The following is an 8,351-nucleotide window of genomic DNA, read 5'->3' as shown; positions in this document are numbered from 1 at the left end:
ATATATATTTATATAAAATCATTTATAGGCATATATTTATTATATTAACTTTTAAGTTTTGATAATTACTTCATTTAAAATTTAATCCAAGTGTGTAATTACACTTGTACAACCAAACAGTACGCTTGTAATTACACTGTAATTACATTATGACAAACAAACAGGTCGTCGCAATTACAATACTGTGTAATTACTAGGCTGTATAATTACTAGCCTAGTAATTACACCAATTCCAATTACCTGGTGGCTTTCCAAATAGACCCTAAATATGTTAGCAAATATTTACTTTGTTTTCCTACACCTGGGACTCCAAAAGGTCCACAAAAACATTTACATCACTGTCATATTTGAAGTTGCACCAAGAGCACAAAAATTCCAAAACTATAGGGCTGCTTGATTCAAGGTATTAAGTGCATTATCGCGGTAAAAATTTTGGGATTCAATTTATCCTATGTTTGGTAGGAGGTATTAGTTAAAACCACTATTATTTTTATACCAAAATCTTGGTAAAAGTTATCCCACATAGAAGGTGGAATTGATTATCCAGAAGATAATCCTAGTTTTGCTAAAACCAGTATTTTTTTTTTATCCTATATAAAAGGTAGAATTGATTATCCAGGCTACAATCCCAGGATTATAATCCCATATAAAAGATGGGAGTGGGATATCCTAATTTTGAACCAAACGACCCCTAAAGATGTTGTGTATCTATACTGTACTATTTCTTTCTCTCCACAATGTTCAACAAGTACAAAGTGGGACACTTTTTCATGTGTGTCAAATTGCTTAATTACTTTGTCTGCTTACCAGCTTGTCACAGAAGCCTTCAAGAGTAGATTTTGTTTATGTAACTTCAACATTTTCACTCCTATGCAGCCCCACTGTTCCACATAGCTACTATAGACCATTTCACTGGCTGGATCCTATGTCTTTCTGGATTTCATTCACATAGGAAAGGTCTTCTTAGTTTGTCCAATTGATTTACAATTACCTTACGGATTGGATGTAAGGATAAGCAGTATGTTAGTATCTCGTCTACTATGCTATTTACAGGGTGTCCCTCTGTCATAGATAAATAATCTGCTTTTATATTCTCAACTACATTCTACCACATTAGTCTGTCTTCCTTTGCCCTTAGAATCTGCCCCAATTATGTAGAGGGGAAGTTTTCCGCTTCACGGCCCAAAATCTTATTCAAAAACGGAATGTTACAAACTGAATTGACTGGGAATATCATTAATCAACAACAACAACAACAACAATTCTTCCGTATAATCCCACTAGTGGGGTCTGGAGAGGGTAGAGTACGCAGACCTTACCCTACCCTGGAGTGGTAGAGAGGTTGTTTCTGGAAGATAGGAATATCATTAACCCAAGAACATAAATTCTTCATATCCATCAAAACCTAAGTCTCAATCACGTCCCTCAAAATCCCAAATTTCTACACTGGAGGAAAAAAACATTTTCAATCAACCCAATTGGAGAAGTAATCCTCAAAGGACTTTGTTTTCTTCTTCTTTTCATAAGAGTTTTTTTCTATACTTACATGTCCTACTCACCATTTTTCCTTTTTCTGAAAATTATTCCCAAAAGGATAGTCATTTAACCAATCCTAAATATTTCAAATAATCAAATAAGATCTTGTATCCATATAAACAACAACAACTATGCCTTAATCCCAAACAAGTTGAGGTAATCCTCAACCATGTAACTCCATTTAAACCATCTCATGCCAATATTATGCATATACAAATAAATGTTACTCCTTCTAGATCATCTCAAGCCAATATTATGCAAAGACAAATAGAAAATACTAGAAGTTCTGTATATTTATAAGATGTATAAAATCTCTCAAAGGCTAAACCACTTACAGAAAGCATAAGCCCCAGAGTAGAAGTGCTAACATCTAACTCTCCTCTACTAATATGTCTCGCCTATATCGATCTTTTTCTTCCATTGTGCCCTATCTTTTCCTAAGCCTGCATGCCTCCCTAGAACTAGCCCCATAAAAATCTTATACTGAAAAGTACATTTAAACTCAGCCCAAATTCAGATATTATCCTTCATACCATCTTTTTTTTTCAGCCAATTTCAAGAAAGAACATGATAAGAGAAAATATACGCACAACAGAACCTTAACATTGAATTAGATGCCAAAAAAAAAAATTGAATTAGAATTCATTCAAAGCAAAATTTCGATAACATTTGAAAATTTCAAAATATACGTACAGGAAATCCAAAGGCGATCAATTATCTTCGCAATTGCTGGTACTGGCTTCACCGCGATCCTCCGATTTACAGCAATGGTGATCTTTTTTATCTGATTGATTTTCATTTTCATCGCCATCGCTGTCATCCTCATCAAAAGGCTTTTCCTTGTGAAATATACAGCAAATCTTAGAGCTCCTCTTGTTGAGGAACTCGTTGTCCACAGTACCTTGCTTCCATGAAACGCTCTTCTTCTTCGGTTTCAGTTTCAGAGTTAGGGTTTCTGTTGGATGTTGCTGCAGCTGTTCAGACGATGAGGAGGAGGATTCCGATGAGTTGTTTAGGGTTAGGGTTATTGTTGCTGTTGTTGTTCCGGTGGTCGCCGGTAATGGTGATTGTCTTCCGCTTCTCGCCATTGTCGGGGCTCCGGTTCTAGCGGTTCTTCTTTTGGAATTTCAAAGTGTCGGTTAACAAAAGGCCAACTTGTTTGAGCCATAAGATTTTGCCATGTAGCAATTTTAGGCCAAATTAGTTAAAGTTTAGGTAATTAGTTATTATAATTTAGGTATAACTAATTTCTCTTTTTAAAAAGTCGATTCCGTTTTACATTGCGAAGAAGTTATCACCACATATAACTCTATTCTTTTTTAATTTTTAAATACTACTATATTTTTAAACTAAAAAAGAACCCACACGCATTCACATTCCAATTCCCACAATCTGCACGATCTTAGTAATTGTATGAAAACAAAGCGTCATATAACTAACGGGATCCATGTAATTGCTCTCTAACATCCTCTTCAACTCTAACCATTTTCTTCTCCGATCAATCCTCTACTACATCGAGATTCTGCCTCCTTTAAGATCCTCTTCAACTCTAACCATTTTCTTCTCCGATTAATCCTCTACTGTACCGAGATTCTGCCTCCTTTACGGGTACCTTTCAGCCACAAAGAGACTCAGAGATTTATTGCACGTATCTTTCTATTTTTTGTTGAGATTAACATTATCAAAAGTAATACTAGCATGTTTTTGTCTTTACGTTGTGGAAGTGTGTCTTGTCTTAAATCGAAACTTAAAAGAGTCTCGTAATTTAAGTATGTGTTTGAACCCAACAATCGTTTAATCAAAACCTAAAATCGCTAAATCCAAGGGCGAAAAGAAATCAACAAGGGAGAGAGGTTTACCGATTGTGATAAAGATTTGAAGGTATAAAGTTTCATGCTTACGTCATGTATCTTTGTATGAAATTCTTCTTCTTCTTTTTCATTTTTTCCATAGTAGGCCTTATATTGGGTTTCCCCCTTTTTGGGATTCAGTTGTCGGAGCCGGAGCAACAATCTATTGGATCACGGGAACTCCACCGAATATTTTTTCTCTTTCTTCAGGTACAGCCAAAATTAGTACATAACAAATCAGTATTTGAATTGTAATTATCTTCTTTCTATCAACAAGGAATAGATTTTTTGAGAGACTAGAGAAAATATTTTGAAAGTTGAAATCTCTTCAATTCTCAAAAGTATTGTGCCCATTTGCCTCTGTTTCCATCTATTGTTCGTTGCTACTGTTGTTGTTGATGATACATAATATGGCATGTCTAGATTTCTTTCAGTTTCCCTTTGTGTAATATGCGTTTAAATCCAAAATTTCATATTTATAGTAATTTGCAAGTTGTGAAATCCTCAAGTACACAAAAATGGGGTGTTGCATTAGCAAGCAGGCGAAAAAAAGGTGTCTATATCAATGAGGAATAATCTGTGGAATCCACTGATCATGAGAGCTATTGCTCAAGTTTTTGGTCATAAATGCTTGTGCCTAAATAAAGTTTTTGCATTTAATTCAGAGGAAAAATTTACCTATCAAAGGGTTTAATTGTTGAGTCTGAAAAAGCCTATTTTGCCCTGCAGCGTAAGGCCAGAATTTTTGAAAAATCAAAATATCTTTTTTTACAGATAAATTAATTAGAGAGGAAACAATTGTAGATAACGGAACGGTCTCTAGCCAACCTAAAAAAAATTCTTCAATTCTATCACTTTATGCCTTTGGGATAGTAAGTACATCCATAACTCAAACCCTTAGAAAGGTTTCTCCATATAGACGTGCATGAGAAACAGAAATGCTTTAAGATGACTAGACATAGTTAATAAGCATCTTGAGAATTGATTTAGTGAAGATTTCTGTGTGTTTTTATGATCATTGGACAAACAAGTGTGCATCGCAAGTGTTGCAGTTATCGAATACGACAGACCTGATAGTCCTTTTTTAATTGAGGTTATTTTGATGGATGAAAAGATTAGGTTTTTAAACTTTACACTTACTTCTATTTTGAACTATTTACATATTCGTTTATATACTACAGTCATATACTATTGTGTTCATTTTAGCACGTTACATATTGACTATTTCTCAATATGTGGTATTAGCACTTGATGCTCATTCTGTTAAGATTGTCCATGGATGAGACTAGCATGGCGAATCCGAGTTGCAAAAAGAGGATAATGGAGTTGAGCTACTGTTTTAGTAATTCTCTCAAGAGTTGCTCGATCATTTTGTCCACAAGGAAGTAAATTTATGCAATTTATTTTTTCATTAAACCATTGATTAAAAGTGGAACAATAACATGTTTTTGTTGATTATTGCTTGATTTATTAAGAAAATGGTAATTCCATATTTGAGCATACTTCCAGGGATGATTTTTTTAGGCTATTTTTTGTCCATCATATTGGCTATTGCAGAGGTTCTATTTGATGCGTGTCGGGCTACTTTGAAGGATGAGAAGCGATCAAGATTAAAGCGACTATGTGATTTGTATTGGTTCTGCTTAAAATAAAATTTTGTGCCATTTGGGGCTCATTGAGGTAAACATTCTTCTACATTTAATCTACTTCGTACATAGTTGCTCTCTAGGAGTTCTGGTGCTACGTATGGTTGAATGAATTAATATGTTGCAAATTTATTGGCTAAGTAAGGATTTTTGCGTAGAAGATCATTCCTGACCCCCACCAAAAATAAATTATCAATTTTTTTTTGTAATTACCATAAAATGAACTTTAAACCCAAGCTAAGCAGTTTGATTCCATGACTCTCACATCCATGACAGTTCCATTCCTTTGGTTCTCCTCCTCTCTTCGGCATCTAGCAACTTTCCTCTTTCGTGTGTATCTATATTTCTTGATGATTTATGAAGAAACACAAACTTAAACTTCTTTAGTAGTTTGTACAGTACTTAGAATATAATTGATTTTTTACTATTTTGAAATTGGAAAGACGCTATCTTTCGCTATTATTATCATGGATAAGATCATTTTCATCAACAACAATATTGTGTTTGCTTATTCTGTATTCACTTTGTTGGATTCAATTAGGTAATACTTAACTTTGATCGCAACCTCCACTTCCAAGAGGGGTTGTGAGTTCGAGTCTCCCCAAGAGCAAGGTGGGAAGTTCTTGGAGGGAAGGATGCCGAGGGTCTATTTGGAAACAGTCTCTCTACCCCAGGGTAGGGGTAAGGTCTGCGTACACACTACCCTCCCCAGACCCCCACTAAGTGGGATTACACTGGGTTGTTGTTGTTGTTGTTGTTGTTAACTTTGATCGCAGCGTAAAGTGTTATCACCATCTTGTGTTGTTAGAGAGTTATAAACTTTTATTTGATATTTATTCTGATTATTTGTTGAGAATGTGAAATTAGTAATAATTGAAAATATTTTGATAATTCTAAACTATAGGAAAAAACCACCTTTGGGACTAATCTTGCCTCCCACTATAGAACTTTTGGATGGAAAATAGGAAAGAATGTATTTCGAAATCTTACACGCACCAAATATAACTATGCTTTTTTCCTATCTAAATATGTTTGCATCTTAAATGGTTAATCAATAATGAAGATGTGCATATACCAAACATGGATCCTTCTAACATTATTTATAGATGATTAGAACCAATCGGCTAGGACTGTTATTTCTTGGCATGACCAATGCACCAATAAATCTGACACAAAATTAGCGGAAAGGAAGACGAGAACATAAAAAATATGCTATGATGGATGTGATGGGTTTAAAATAAACTTTAAACAGAATCTAAGTGATTTGGGAATAAGTAACAACTATTCTACTTATGGTCTTACGTTGTTGTGATGATAAAGCAGCAATCTTATTTTTAAGGTCTACATGTTGAAGCAAATGAGTTACTGTTGCAGATACATATATATTGTACTACCAATTGTTATCTGAGGCTGTCATGTTCTGCAGCCTAAATGTTACAACAAAGTTATGTCAAAATTAGGCATGTAAGTATATCAACATGTTCATTATAGGGATTGTCCAGTATTAGATTTTCTATAACAGTTAAGTACAAAACTTTTTTGATTGTAAAAATATTGTACATCTCTCACTTATATCTGCTTCTTTCGTTATCTACTTCAGGATATGAGACGGCAATCAAATGAAACTAGGGAGACAATAGTAATACTTACTGTGCCACAACTAGAGGCTATAGTGAATTGAGGTGTTGCTCTGCTTTTGGATTGAGACCCTTTTTTGGGGAATGTAAGAATACTCTTTTCTTGATTATCTATGTTGATTTTCTTTTGAATTTGAGATAAATTTTAACCTTGATCTTTACATGAGTGCATAAGATGGAAGTTCCTTTTAATGTCTTTGCCTTGAAGTTTTCATGTTCAAGTAATCTAATACATCGTTGTCTTTTGCTAATAAATAGAGAACTTTTTATTGCCTTATAGCTGGGTAAGTTTATTTTTTTTGCCTTTATTGATACCTGGTTTTACTGCATGACATACCCTTATTAGTTTTTTTTTATTAGATACTAAATTTAGCAGCACACGGTAGGGTGACCAATATTAAAGAGGAACGAGGAACAAATGTTTTGCCGATCAATTCATCTAATAGTTTGTAATATACATCTGTTTCTACGGGTAGCAATAACTTACCTTAAGTATGCAACAGAGAACTTTGTTCCTAAACTGTAAAGGAATAAGTAGTTTCTAATGAAGGTGTTTTCGATTGGAACAACATGATGGCTGCTATATCAATAATTGACACATAATCTTGATGAGAATTAATGTTCTTATTGTATGCATTTTATCTAATACTTAAAACTGTTATATAGATTCTGCTAACAAGGATTAGGTATTTCTAGGATTTTGGTTATCGATACGAGTCTTCATTTGTATCATCGACCAACATGATTGACTTGCTCATGTGCGCATATACTTGTGATCCAATGTACAACACAATTGAAGGTGATGTCTTAATTACTGTGATTATATATATCTTTAACTGTTTTTTATTTTTTGTTGATCACAACATGAGACAATTTTTTTTTTGTATTCTCAGGTGGACTAATCCTTTTAAATCCAAGTACTGGTGTAGCATTACCCCAGTATGATGTAACTTCTCTTGATAATTGGTGGTCCCTGTCAATAATTTTATAGAGAAAATCCGATAAAATTCATCTATTTGTTTTTTTGGTTTAATTCCTCTGAATGTGATTGCTAAATGTAGTCTGCAATTTATATATGTTTCTAATATCTTTTTCCCCTCTTTTTTCCTTTGAAACGATCCGCGCATCGCGCAGGTAAGTATACTAGTAACGTATGTAAAAACAAAGGCAACTTGGGGTGTGTTTGGTATAACGAAAAATATTTTCCGTGAAAAATATTTTCTTGGAAAACAAGTAGTAATTTTATTCATTTTCCAGTGTTTGGTACGCAAATTAAGGAAAATGACTTCTAAAGAGTATTTATAAATAATTTAGATATAATAAACATGAAGCCATAAACTTTCAAACCAACAACCTTCTGAACCCACAAATTTCATAAACTTTCGAACCGCTAAACTTTCTAAACTGTGGAATTTTGAACCCGTAAACTTTATAATTTCTAAACCCGTAAACTTCCAAACACATAAACCTCCAAACTCATAATTTTAAAACTTGTAAAATTTTGAACCTTTAAACCGATAAATAAAAAATTAAAACTGAAAAATATATTTAAAAAATATTTTTTTTCCGGAGGGGGGGAGGGGGTAGGGGCAGGGGGGAGCAGTAAAACAAAAAAAAAACAGAAATTTAAATTACAAAAAAAAGCAACTTTTTTGAGCGGGTTGGGGGGTTGGTGCAGAAAA

At 33.8% G+C, this 8,351-nt stretch overlaps 1 long non-coding RNA gene across 1 annotated transcript; it reads left to right on the top strand.

The window, feature by feature from the left end:
- The first annotated feature begins 3,282 nt into the window (after nucleotides 1-3,282).
- On the top strand, nucleotides 3,283-7,819 carry LOC142181565 (uncharacterized). Its single transcript, XR_012710203.1, has 6 exons — nucleotides 3,283-3,417; nucleotides 3,528-3,596; nucleotides 4,944-5,066; nucleotides 6,633-6,755; nucleotides 7,366-7,468; nucleotides 7,563-7,819. It is a non-coding gene; the product is annotated as an uncharacterized LOC142181565 (long non-coding RNA).
- Nucleotides 7,820-8,351: the final 532 nt, after the last annotated feature.

This window comes from Nicotiana tabacum, chromosome 6 (genome assembly GCF_000715075.1).
Source record: "Nicotiana tabacum cultivar K326 chromosome 6, ASM71507v2, whole genome shotgun sequence".
NCBI classification, from domain to species: domain Eukaryota; kingdom Viridiplantae; phylum Streptophyta; class Magnoliopsida; order Solanales; family Solanaceae; genus Nicotiana; species Nicotiana tabacum.
Note: the sequence above shows the minus strand (reverse complement) of the source record. Positions and strands in the feature narration are given on the sequence as shown.